This window comes from Petaurus breviceps, unplaced genomic scaffold (genome assembly GCF_028583685.1).
Source record: "Petaurus breviceps papuanus isolate PSGF00001 unplaced genomic scaffold, PetGlider_PUasm1.0 214, whole genome shotgun sequence".
In the NCBI taxonomy this organism is placed as follows: domain Eukaryota; kingdom Metazoa; phylum Chordata; class Mammalia; order Diprotodontia; family Petauridae; genus Petaurus; species Petaurus breviceps.
This window is the reverse complement of record NW_027185863.1, coordinates 8,716,238-8,729,271: the sequence shown is the minus strand read 5'-3', so window position 1 is coordinate 8,729,271 and position 13,034 is coordinate 8,716,238. Positions and strand designations below refer to the sequence as shown.

At 41.4% G+C, this 13,034-nt stretch overlaps 1 protein-coding gene across 4 annotated transcripts in view; it reads left to right on the top strand.

Moving 5' to 3' along the window:
* Positions 1–1,645: 1,645 nt before the first annotated feature.
* CHAMP1 (chromosome alignment maintaining phosphoprotein 1) overlaps positions 1,646–13,034 on the top strand; it is a 133,634-nt gene continuing 122,245 nt past the window's right edge. Inside the window, exons 1-2 of one of the 4 annotated variants that reach the window (XR_011169429.1) lie at positions 1,646–1,838; positions 11,370–11,491. The gene's annotated coding sequence lies outside the window, so the exon portion shown is untranslated. The remainder of the gene's footprint in view (positions 1,839–11,369; positions 11,492–13,034) is intronic. The other 3 variants (XM_069094049.1, XM_069094050.1, XM_069094048.1) reach the window with 3 other exon arrangements.

Below are 13,034 nucleotides of genomic sequence, written 5' to 3'. Positions count from 1 at the left end.
CTAAGGACTATGGGTGATACAAATACGTATAATACAAGACTAAAGTTTTATTATTTTTTTTTCATCATATTCTGGGACATAACTCATTGACAAATTTGAAATGGAAGGACTAGAGAAAGGGTCTTTTCTCCCCACTTTTCATGTAAATGAAAATATCACAACACAGGCACTTTCCTCAAAGTCATTTCAACCTTCGTTCTTTTCTGGAAAATTCCTTCCTTCTTGGGGGAAGGTAAGTGTTAACCTGGAGTCAGGAAGACCTTGAATTCAAACTCTGCCTCAGGCACTTACTAGCAGGGTGACCCTGGGCAAGTCCCTTAATCTCGTCAGAGTAAAATAAAGAGATTGGAGTCAATGGCTCCTAAACTCCGTTCCAACTCTAAACCTACTATCTTAAATTGAAAAGAAGCTGGCAATTATGTAAGGAGTTTGGGGAGAGGAGAGGATGGGTTGGGCACCTAACAAAGTTATATAAGACACAGTCCTTGCCCACAAAGAGCTTACTTACACTCAAGGATACTTAAACAAGGTATAATGGATAGAGTGCGACATTTGGAATTAGGAGACTTGAGCTTGAATGCTGCCTCTGCCATCTTACTCGCTGTGGGGTTGTACCTCTTTGGACTCAGATTCTTCATCTGTGAAGTTCAGTTTAATTAGTCTGAGCTAGATGACTTAGGTCTGAATCCTAAAATCCATACCCAAATGCCGGGAAATGGGATTTCAGGACCGGGAGGGAGCTCTGGGGGAAGAATTCAATGAACATCTGTTTGTTAAGCACCTCCTCGTGCCCAGCACCAGCTTCAGGCCAGGGGAATAAAGGATAAAGCCATCCCTACCTTAAAGGAGTTAGTATTGCAGATCTGTAACCCGTTTGTCTCAGAGAATTTGCCCGGGGCAATGAGGTGGAACACTTGACTTTACAATTCAGCTTCACTGGCCTGCTGGCTGTTTCACACAACAATCCATCTCCCGTCTCCGAACCTCACGCCCGGAGCACTCTCCCTTTTCCCAGCTGCTCTGAAGCCTCAGCACAAATCGCACCTTCTCCAGGAGGCCTTCTCGGGTTCCCACCCCCCTTTAGCTGGCAGCTCCCTGAGGGCGGGGTTCTGCCTGCGCCTTTCTAAGTCAATGCCTGCCTGGCTGAGAAGGCCAAGAACAGGACCGAGCTGCTCGCGAGGTGCACGGAAGAGGTGGGGAGCCTGCAATAGGGCGCCCCCACTCCCTCAGCCGAGCGGGCCCGACTGTATCCCGGGACGCGGCCTCTCCTCCCCGCCCCGGGCAGCACTGACAGCGCGGGCTCCGCCTCCCCTACCGGGCCTCTTTCCTGCGCGCCCCGGAGCCCGGCGCGCGCCCCGGCGGGGGCGGGGGCGGGGGCGGGGGCGGAGAGGGAGGGGCATTTCCGGCTCAGAGAACCTCCCACCCCACACGCCCCCTTCTCCCTCCTCGGAGGTTTCTGGGGATCCTGGCGCTGATTGGACGACGCGAGGAAACCGCGCCTCGGAGGAAAGTGGCGGCGCCAACCTTTCTTTGCATCCCCGCCCCCCAACCCCCATCATGCCTCCTCCCTTCCCCCTCCCCGCACGCGACCACGCGCACGCTCGCGCACCCGGGGAAGCCGCCTCAGTCTCTGCGTCTTCGCGCCGCCATTCGGGAGAGGAGCCGCGCGCGCGCAGCAGGGGCTGGCGGACCCCGTGGAGGAGGCCGCCGCCGCCGCCGCCGCTGCGTGGCCTCCGGTCCGCGAGGAACTGACGGTCCCGGTCCCACCCCCCTGGCCTGGCTCTCCCCCGCACGCCACGTGCCCGCCGCTCCCCCCTCCCCCCCCCCCGCCCCGTAAGGTAGGAACGCGCGCGCGGAGCTGGCTTAACGGGGGGAGGGGGAGGGGCTGCGGAGAGTGTGTGTGTTAGAGCGGGCGGGATGGATGGGGGAGGGGGAGGGCTGCCCTCACGCCCTTTCGTGTTTTGTTTCCGTGCTCTCCTTTAACGTGCCGGCCGCCGGTGCTGCTGGTCTGCTTCGGGCCTCGCGTGCACTCGCGTGCAAGGTGCCCCGCCCAGGAGTAACCCTGAAGAAGCCCCTAGTCCTGGAGGGGGGCACTGGAAGCTTAGGAAAGTGAGCTTCTGCCGCGTCTCGCCACCTGCCTTTCTGTGATTCCGGGGCACTTCGTAAATTACACTGCAGCTTGAAAACAGAAACCAGCCCCCTGCCCCCCAGTAGGTCTTAGGAGGAGCTAGACCCGTGGGGGGCGAGTGCAACATTGCGAGATTTGATGGAAAGCCCCGTGCAATTTGAAAAGACACTAAGTTGAGAGCGATCATTATCTTCCCTCTTGCTTTCCATTGTCTGACTAGAGAGTATCAGCTTATGTTAGGATATTTAGTAACGGGTAAAGAATGAAGATCCGTGACAAAATACTGTATGCTTCAAAATAGGTAGCACAAGAATTCCGTTTGCGTTGTGTAGGTGGTTGTTTTTTTTTTTTTGCAGGCTACCATCCCAAAATTCTGTTATACGGTGTCTTGCCTGTAGTTGGCTATCAAGACATGTTTGCTAAATGAGTGATTCATAAATAGAATAAATGGCTAATCGATAGTCCAGAGATAAAATCTTTGAAAAATATGTATTTGCACAAGATAGAAAATGGATGTGAAACTGTGGTAAAATACAGTTATAGTAAATCAGTACCAGATGGTGGGATGGCAAAACAAGGTTCTTACTGTCATCAAAGATTAATGTGCATCTATTTAGGAAAGGAGGTAGATTTATAGTAGAATGAAATGAAACTGGGTGCTGAGTTTTGTGGGTACATTAGAATAATTAAGGCAAGAGTAATTTTGGTTAATATAGACGGGTTAGGATTATTTATAGATTTAGTTAGGAATTGAAAGATTTAAACATTACTCGGTGATTTGGGCTTTGGAATTTTGAAGGTGGAAAAATTCATAGAGATTAATTAGGTAGTCCTTACTATCTTCAAATATAGATATTGTTTCTTCAGAGTTCTTGACATGCTTATCAAGCCTGTGCTTGAATGCTTTAGTACTAAACAGCAAATTTGCTGTTATCTGATATAGTTTACTCCTCATTGAATAACTCATTGAATTGTTAGAAAATTCTTTCTTATGAATTGAGTCAAAATGTTTCCTTGTAATATCCAATTGACCCTAATTCAGCCCTCTTGAGTAACACAAACAAACCTAATCCCATTCATATGACACTTTCAAATAATTGAACTTAACGTAATGTTGCCCCTTGAGAACAGGGAGAGTCTTCTGCCTTTCTTTGTATGCCCATACTTGGATTTCATGTTTAATAGATGCTTGTTGATTTGACTCTTCTTTTGAAGGTGAAATGCTCACAGCTCACTCATCTGCCCCACACAGGACATAGTTTAGACATTTCTTCACATCTTCACTACATCTCTCTAGTTTGTCCTTGTCCCTCTCAGAGTGTAGTGTCCAGAAATGAACATGATACTCAGGAGTGCTGTCTTGACTGCCATATCACACTGAAACATGAGGCTCTCTGTGAGTATGATGATATGGCAGCCAAGAAAGTTAATGGATCTTATGTTTCATTAGGAAATGCATAGTATACAGGAGAAAGGTGTGGTTAAACCAAACCACGTCTGGAGTATTGTGTTCAGTTCTGGATTCCACATTTTAGGAGGAACATTGATAAATTGGGAAAGTGTTCCAAGGAGGGGTCAAACTGTAGGGTGAAGAGCTAATTGGGATGTTTAACCTATAGAAGAAAAGAAATGCAGAGTTATGATAATTATTTTCAAATATTTGAAAGGCTGGCTTATGAAAGAAGAGTTAGATTTGTGTTGCTTGGCCCCAAGGTTCAGAGGAAGGAGCAGCAAACAGCAGGTGCAAAGAGGTTTATAAATTTAGGTTTGATATCAGGAAAAAAACTTCCTAAGAAATAAAACTATCCAAATGTAGGATGTGCTGCCCTAAAGGTTCTTATCATTGAACATCTTGTGGCAAGCTGGATAACCATTTGTCTAGTATATTGCTCATAGAATTCTTTTTCTGATTTGGGTTAGATTAGACAGCCATTCTGTGATTCTTTGTAATCTAACAACTGTGGTGGTAGTGGGATTTTTGTCTTTGATCTGAACACTGACACCTTAAAGTTTTTTTTTTTTTTTTGACAAGCACATCACACTATTGATTGGCTCATTACTGAATTGTGGTCAGCTAAAATTCTAGATCTTTGTAGAGTTTGGGATTAATTTCTCTTAAATTTCATTCTCTTTGTTTTGACTCATTCCTAATTTCTGCAATCTTTTTGAAATCTTGTCATCTTACCCAGGGCTGTGTCATGAGCAGATTTAATAAGTTCATGTTTTGTCAAAATAGTTTATTAAAATATTGATTAGCACAGAAATCTTTAAAGCAGACCACAATCTCCAGATCTTTGCTAAAGCATTAATTATTACTTCTGGTTATATGACTCCATACTATTGTGTGGTTGGTTGTGTCTTATTTTCCCACTTGGGGAAAATATCCCATGAGAATATCATGGGATACAAATATCTGATGTGCTAAAAACAAGACATACCATGCTTATGATTTTATCTTCCAGTTCAATAGTCAAAAAATGATATAATATTTTATTTGATATAATCTTTCTTAATAAACTCATGTTGGCACCCAATGATCACTTTAAGTGGCCACAAACCATCTGCTCAGAAATTTGTTCTAGAGTTTGACCATTAAATAACATTAAAGGCTATCCCTTTGTTACGTCTGTTACAACTGGAATTCATGTTTTACCCTTAAATGGACATAGTTGGGGTTTTGTGATTGCGTTGTGATTGCATTTGTAAATTCTTTTAGCAGCAAATTCTTTTAGCACCCGGTTTATAAATCCTCTGCACCCAGGAGGCCTGAATTTATTCTTTTTGAATGATACTTGCTCTACTGTTTGCAGTGTGAGAATTGAAGTTGAGGAACTCTGCTCTTTTTTGTTCTAATTTAGCATCACATCATCTTCTCCAAACACTGTCCCTATTCCTTCTTTGCTAATTGTTGTGCTCTAAATATAATTAATTTGTAAAAAAAAAAGTTTCCCCCTGTCCCTTTTTGTTGTCTCTAGCATTTCTTCAGAGTCATACATTGTTTGGGCTTTGCTTTTCCTAATACTGTTGTTGTATGTTCATGCCTCTCTGACCTTTCATACATGTACTTTTTAAGTTTGAGCTCTTCCGAGAGCCCCCTCTTAATTCTTTTAGAAATCTTCGTTTTTTTCTCTTCAAGATGGTATAGTTAGAATTGCATATTTTGAGTCTTCTAGTTTTAAGTCATATTCTTTTTTATGTGATACCTTTTTATTTCTCCAATTAAAAAATCTCTTTCTGAAAGTACATAGAATGTACCTCAAACCAGAATCTCATTTAAAGACAATGAATTCAAACCTCTAGGTCCAGAGGATTTGTACTAGGTACTAACACACACTGTGATTACAAATTTGTATACTTTTTTATGTCTCCAACTTTACTATTCTATTTTTTTTTTCAACAAGGCATACTATTCTTTGATTTATTTATTTATTTTTAGTTTTCAGCATTCATTTCCACAAGATTTTGAGTTACAGTTTTTCTCCCGGTCTCTCCCCAACCCCCCATCCCAAGATAGCAAGCCTACTGAACACCCCTTACCCCAATCTGTTCTCTCTTATATCTTCCCCCACCCCTAACTTTCTAGTAGGGCAAGATGGATTTCTATACCCCAGTGCCTGGTATGCTATTCTTTGGTTCCATTCCATTGAATCACAATGACACAAGAGATTGTTTATCTTCTTTGTTAGAATTTCTAGTTTTCAGTATTTATTACCAATGTTTGTCATACAAATATCTGAAACCATAAATTATCAGTTCTCCTCCCTGAACCTTTACCATATGAAGAGAAGTAACATTGCTGTGTTATACTATCATCTAGAAAATCCAGTTTTACAGTTATGTAAAGCATTTTTCTTCTTTTCCCCTTGAATTTCAGTTTAGAAACCTTTTGATCAGGTGAGAATCTGCCATTTTCTTCTCAGACTTTCTAGGACAATTGTCAGTTACTGCAAGTCATTTATTTTGATGCCATGCAAGCCATGGTCCAGTAGTACATTGTTTCTGTTTCTCCTCTATTACATGCACTGATTAATAGAATCTTAGAGTTAAAAGGTGCCCTGGAAGTCAGCTAGTTCAGCTCTACATGTAGGAGATTCCTGACTGGTAATCATCCTCTTATTGAACAATTTCTTGATGTTGTTATTGATTACCTTTAAAACCCTTGTTATTTTGTTTCTTTCTTGACTTCCATTCTGGAATATTGTATTCTAACCAGGAATACAATATGGATTGAATGTTTGATACGGTCTCAGCTCTCAAAGAACTTAACACATATGGTGGAGGGGAGTAAGATGATGAGATAAAGCTAATAAAAATTTTACATGCTTAGTTTACTAGTAAAAATAAAGTACAATGAGAAGACTGAGGAGAATGGAGGTTATAAATCACTGGGGTAAGGGAAGGTTTTTTGGAAGAGGTAGTTTTTGAGTTGGGTTTTAAAGGATTAATAAAAATTCAGCTGGTGAAGAAAAGAAGGGAAAGCATCATGGGTATGGGTACTATCTGAGCAAAAGCATAGGAATGTGGGAGCAAAATGGGAGTTCATTTTTACTGAAGTATGTGTAGGGTAGAGAGTTGTCCATTTTGATCAAAGCATATGTATAGTGGAGCATTATATGGTTAAAACGTAGAGTGATTCTGGGTTGTGGATGCTTTTGAACAGAGAAGTGAGAGCCAAATCTGTGAATAAGAAAGATTTTACTAGCAGTGATATGAAGGATGTATTATATTAAAGAAAGGAGACAATGGATTCAGGAACACCTGGAAGGAGGCAGTAGTCCAGCTAGGTGTTGTTGAGAGTCTGTACTAGGTTGGTTGGTAGTGGGATTAGAGAGCCAAGGAAATTCATTGAAACATGATGTGGTGATAGAATTGGTGAGATCCAGTACCTGATGGATATTAAAAGAGGGAGAGGGGAAGAGTTGGGTTATAAATTTAGGAGAATGGGTGAATGGAAGTCCCTCCCTCTTTCCCCCTCAAGGAAAATGTAAGAAGACTGGAAAGGTAAGAAGGGGCCAGTTTATAAAAGACTTTAAAAATATATTAATATTTTTCCCCAACTACATGTAAAAACAATTTTTAACATTCATTTTTAAAAACTACTGAGTTTCCAATTCTCTCCCTCCCTCATTGAAAAGGCAAGCGATTTGATATAGGTTATACATATGCAGTCATGGCAGAACATATTTCAATGTTAGTCATGTTGTGAAAGAAAACAGATCAGAAAAAAAGAAAGAGTATGCTTGGATCTACGTTCAGATTCCATCAGTTCTTTCTCTGGCGACGGATAACATTTTTCATCATAAATCTATAAAGGACTTTAGAAGCCCAACAAAGAATTTTAAGCTTGATCATGGAGGTAATAGGGAGCCACTGGAGGTCAAACCTACACTTTAGGAAATTCATTTTGACAGCTGAGTGGAGGATGAATTGGAGTCGGAAGAGACTTGAGGAGGAAGACCAGTAAGCTGTTGCAGTAGCCCTGGCATGAGATGATGAAGGTCTGTACTAAGGTTGCGTCTATGCCAAAGGAGAGAAGGCGGCATATTTGAGAGTTGTGACAAAGGTAGAATTGACAGGACTTGGCAGTTGTATGGATAGGGGTGAGAGAGAGAGAGAGAGTAAGGAGTTGAGGATGACACTGGGACCTGAGCCTGAATGACTAGGGGAATGACAGTGTCTTCGACTCTAATAGGGAAGGTAAGATGAGAGCAGGGTTTGGAGGGAAAGATGATGAGCTCAGTTGGGGAAATACTGAGTTTATATTATAACAGGACATCTACTTCAAGATGTCCAGGGATGCTTGCTGGGGATGCAAGCCTGGAGGTCAGGAGAAAAAGGTTAGGACTGGATTAGTAAACCTGAGAATTATCTGAGATGATAATTGAATCCATGGGAGCTGATGAAATCATTAAGTGTAGTGGTAAAGAGGGGAGAAGAGAAAAGGGCCCGAGGTAGCTTTAGGTGATACACATAGTTAACAGGTACAACCTGGCTATTGATCCAGCAAAGGAGACTGAGAAGGAGCAGTCAGACAGGTAGGACAATATCTGTGCTTCTTGGTCAGTGAGATAAGTACATTTCTTTGTGGCTTCCCCTTAACATTGTTTAGAAATCTGGCTGTTACTATTCTTACTGCTCTGGGCTTATCCCTAACTGCTTAGGGGAAACACTATTTTATATCTGCTTGTCCACTTCTTTCTTTCCTTCCTTTCTGGTGACTTATTAATAATTAACAAAGCATCACCTGTTTCTTTTAGACACTCATCTCCTACTTCTCAAAAACTTTAAATCTTCTCAGTAATAGGCAACACTTAACTCTCCTACCTGTGTACCTGTTCCATTGCTCCTGAGAATGAAGCTACATTGTATTGTGCAAGATTAGTAGAAGAAAGCATGGATGACAGATTTCAATAGGAATAAAGTAGTATGTGATACATTGCATTAGGCAAATGTGTACTGGATATGTTTCTTTGTGTTTATAGATTTAGTTACAAAACAGTTCCTGACTCTTTCACTTTTGCATCTGAACCTTAAGGTACAACAAAAAGAAGCATTTATTTACATAGTGAGTTGTAAATATGTGAATTAGTAACCCATGGAGTTGTATTAGATGAAAATATGTCATGAGGCTTAGGAAAAGTTTAGATTGATTATTGAGCAATAGATGCTAATGAGTTAGTAAAGGTGCACTGCAGAGAAGGAAGCCATCCCATCATCTTACAAAATATTATCTGAGTGTGTGGCCTTAGGCTGACTGCTGACAGTTTGTCATTTTGCCTTTTCTTGTAATATTAAACTGGTATCCAGACCCCTCAAATAACTAGTATTAAACCCCCCCACTCAGACCCATAGGAGGGATCAGTCAATAAGCATTTATTAAAGGATTACTGTGTGCCAGGTTTGGTGTAATAAGCACTGGGAATTCAAAAGAAGGTGAGAGCACACCTAGCCTACAAGTAGCTTACATATGTACAGGGGTGGTTGTGGAGAGACACCATGTAAATAAATAGGTATATATAAGATAACATACAGAGTAGATGGAAAGTAACCATAAAGGGGAAGACTCTTAAAAGGCCTGGGAAAGGCTTCCTGCAGAAGGTGACTAAACTAAATATTGAAAGACATAAGGCATTCTAAGAGGAGGAAGAGCATTTTACATATAGGGAATAGCCAGTACAAAAGCCTGAGACAGGAGATGGAGTGGCATGTGCGAGGGGCGACAAATAGACCTGGGTAGATGCATCAGAGTTCATATGAAGGAGTAAAGTATTAGACAGACTGCAAAGGTCTTCTGAACTTGAAGGGGTCATTTTGTGAAGATACTTTTTGCCAAACCAAAGGACTTCATATTTGATCTTAGAGGAAATAGGGAACCACTGGGGCTCGTTGATTAGGGGGAGGAAGAGTATGGTGGCTAACATGATCAGAGCTTGAGGGGAAAAAAACTTTTCACAGCTTTATGAAGGATAGATTTACATGGAGAGATACTTGGAGCTGTGAGGTCAGTTAGAACACTGTTGTTATATTCCAGGAGAGAGATGATGAAGTATTGAAGTAGGGTGGTACCTGTGTGAGTGTAGAAAAGGATATGGATGTGTGAGATGCTGAAGAGAAATAACAAGATTTGTCAGTGGGTTGGATATGTGGGGTAAGAGTAAAGAGTTGAGGGTAACACTGAAGTTTTCAACCTACCATGTTTCCCCGATAATAAGACACTGTCTTATTAAATTTTTTTGGACAGAAAAACACCAGAGGGCTTATTTTAATGAACATTGACAGCAATTTTAATAAACAGGTAAATGTGAACAAAAAAATGTACCTTTATTCAATAAGCAAATCACTGGGGAAGAACAGGATGACGCGCTCACTGCTGCAGCTCTGATTGGATGCAGCTCGGAGTGCAGCGTGCGTTTCACGGGGGGCGGGGGGGACGGTGCATACAGAGGGTACCGTAATGTAGCGTGTAGCGCAGGGGATCACCTTCCCTACAGTAGCAATATCAATAGGGCTTATTTTAGAAGAATCTTACACAGTAAGGAGAGGGCTTATTTTCGGGATAGGTCTTATTATCGGGGAAACATGGTAGGTGACTAAGAGGTGGCTACCTTCAACAGTGCTAGGCAAGTCCAGAAGAGGAGATGATTTGGTGGAAAAAATAATGAATTCCAGTTTGGACATCTTAAGCTATAGAAGCCTATGTGCTATCTGGTCCAATAGACGGCAACTCATTGGAGAAACTAGGGCTGAATAAAGATCTGGGAATCATTTTCATAAAGATGATCACTGAAATTTGTGACATTACTGAGTGCAATACTGTGGAAGAAGAGAAAAGGATGCAGGACAAAGCTTTGGGCACACCCACAATTGGTAGTAGATATTATATGGATGTATATAGATCCAGCAAAGGAGACTGAGGAGTGGTCAGACAGGTAGGAAGAGAACCAGTAGAGAACAGTGTCAGAAAAACCCAGAGAGGAAAGATTAACCAGGAGAAAGAGGTAGACCACATTGTCTACAGCTGTAGAGAGGTAACTGAATGGGGTTGAGGATTGAAAAAAGGCTATTAGATATGGCATTGTTTGTAAGAGATAATTGGTAACTTTGGAGAGAGTGACAGTTGCAGAGAGTTTAAAAGAGAGTAACTTTTTCAAGGAGTTTACCTGAGGAGAAGAGAGACATGGGGAGATTGCTAATATGAAGTTGAAGATTTTCTTCAACAATGGGATTGACACAGGCAGCCGAGAAGGAAGGGGCCAGTAGGTAAGGAGAGCATGATGATTAGAAAGTAAGTGGGGATAACGTTTCAGGCAAACTGCTGAGGAACATGAAGAGGATGGGATCAAGGCTTCATGTAAAGAGGTTTGCCTTCACCCAGCATCTGTATCAAAGATGAGTAAAAGACCCTATAGTGGGGAGAGATGTCAGAAGGGTATGAAATTAGGAGAACCAGGGAGCAATCAGCTTCTTTATTTCAATGAAGTATGAGACAAGATCCTCAAGTGAGAGTGTGGGGAGAAGAGTGCCATGGGCTGTTTGAAGAGAAGAGAAGGATTGGAATAGCTACTGTGGTAAGTGGAATAGAGAATCCATTCAGGACAAGTAGACAGATGCTACAACTGAAATGAGATAACAAATCTATAGTGGGCCCAATAAAAAAAGGGGGGGGCAAGGAATTGAATCCAGTGTTTTAAAATGAAACAAAGATGCAGTCTGATTCTCCCTTCTCTGTCTGCTTTTTCAGGTTCAACTCCTCATCCTTCATGTTTGCTTCTCTATGCAAGGTGATGGCCAGCTACTCTGTGGCTTAGCTAAAAAGGCCATGTAGGATATTTGGGTCTTTGAGAACCAGTTTTGAGGCATCTGGTAAGATTTCTTTCATAACCTGCTGTGTAATTTCTTCTAGCAACAATCTTGTCTCATCATCTTTTCTCAAATTTGTTTTTCCTGGCCTCTCCCCTACCTTAGGAGAATTTGCTTTGAATTTGTTAAGCCTTATTCCATTGGCATTCATTTTACTTACCTTTCTTTTCTTTTGAATCTTGATATTTTTTGTCTTTTATAATCCAGAATCTTTGTATTTCTGAAATCTTTGCATAATGCATTATATTTTTTGGAGGGGTTACAATGTATTGCATGTATGAAAGTACTGGAGACATATATTTAATACAGAATAAGTTTGATTTGCTGTGTTCAGTTCCCTTATTCCCTTCTTGCTCTGTGGACTCCTTATTTGTAGAATTTTACCTGACTGACTTTCAGTTGCAGAATGCTTATAGAAATGTGTGGGCAACTCTTAGGAGCGCACACAGCCAGACAGTGAGTCATTTAGTACTTGACCTTTGTATGAAAAGAAAAAAGACTCTGAAGTCTTTAAAGTGACAGCTCCCAGGGTTTGAAGAGTAGAACCAAAAAATGTGGGCAGCAGGTAAACATAATGGGAGAGATTTGGAGATTGGTCAGAGGACTTTAAAAGATTGAGGTATTTAGTGATAATTGCTGGGGGGGCGGGGAGGTGGGATAGAAGAGTTGAAGTTGGGATTAATTTAGAGTCTCTGGAAATCTGAAAGGTAATTGAGTGATAGGCTGACCTTCAAAGAGAGATGGAGGTCTAAAAAGGGGGTATAAAAGTTGAGAATAAAGTTTGACAAGCCAGGATGGGAACGTGAAGTGATAGCAAGCAAAGACTGGTACATCCAAGGTGGGTGGTTGGAATAGGGAATGGTAGGTGGAAAATGGGAGAAAAGTGGCATTAGAGTTTAAGAGCTCCCTGGGTTTTGCATTGTGGTGTTAATTGCTAGGTCTTGTTAGAAACAGGAATAAACAGGGTTAAAGGTAGAAATAGAGAAGATGGTGAATGTGAGTAGAGTGAGAAGGGCTAAATTGTGGCAGACAGGCCAAGGGACAATATTAAGGGGGAATAGGGAATTGAATTAAAACATTAGGGTGCTCTCTGTGGGCAGAATATTAGTGATATAGATACAGGATGAAGAAGTTCTCCCTTCAAGGATCTTACTTTTTCCCTAGGGTACAAAAGGTGCATAGAGAAGTAAAAACAAGGTAATTTGAGGCATGGGTTTCCAGGTTGCTTTTATGAAATACATCTTTTCATGTGTTAGTGTGTTATATTGCCTTTTTTATTGCTGAGTAAGCAGCCTTGGGGGGGGGGGGTTATTCCTCCAGATATCTGCTGAGCAACATACTAGATCCTTTGGAAAATGGAAAATACATGGAGTTTTTTATTTAACCCATATTGGATTATAGAGACTCTTGTTTCAGTAGTTAACAATAGTGAGAGTTGCAGAATTGGGACATAGGAAGGAGAAGAAAATTGCAGTGTGTGAGTATAAATTATCGATTGCAAAAAGTAGGGCATATATGTAAGGATTAAACTATACAGAGAAAATAT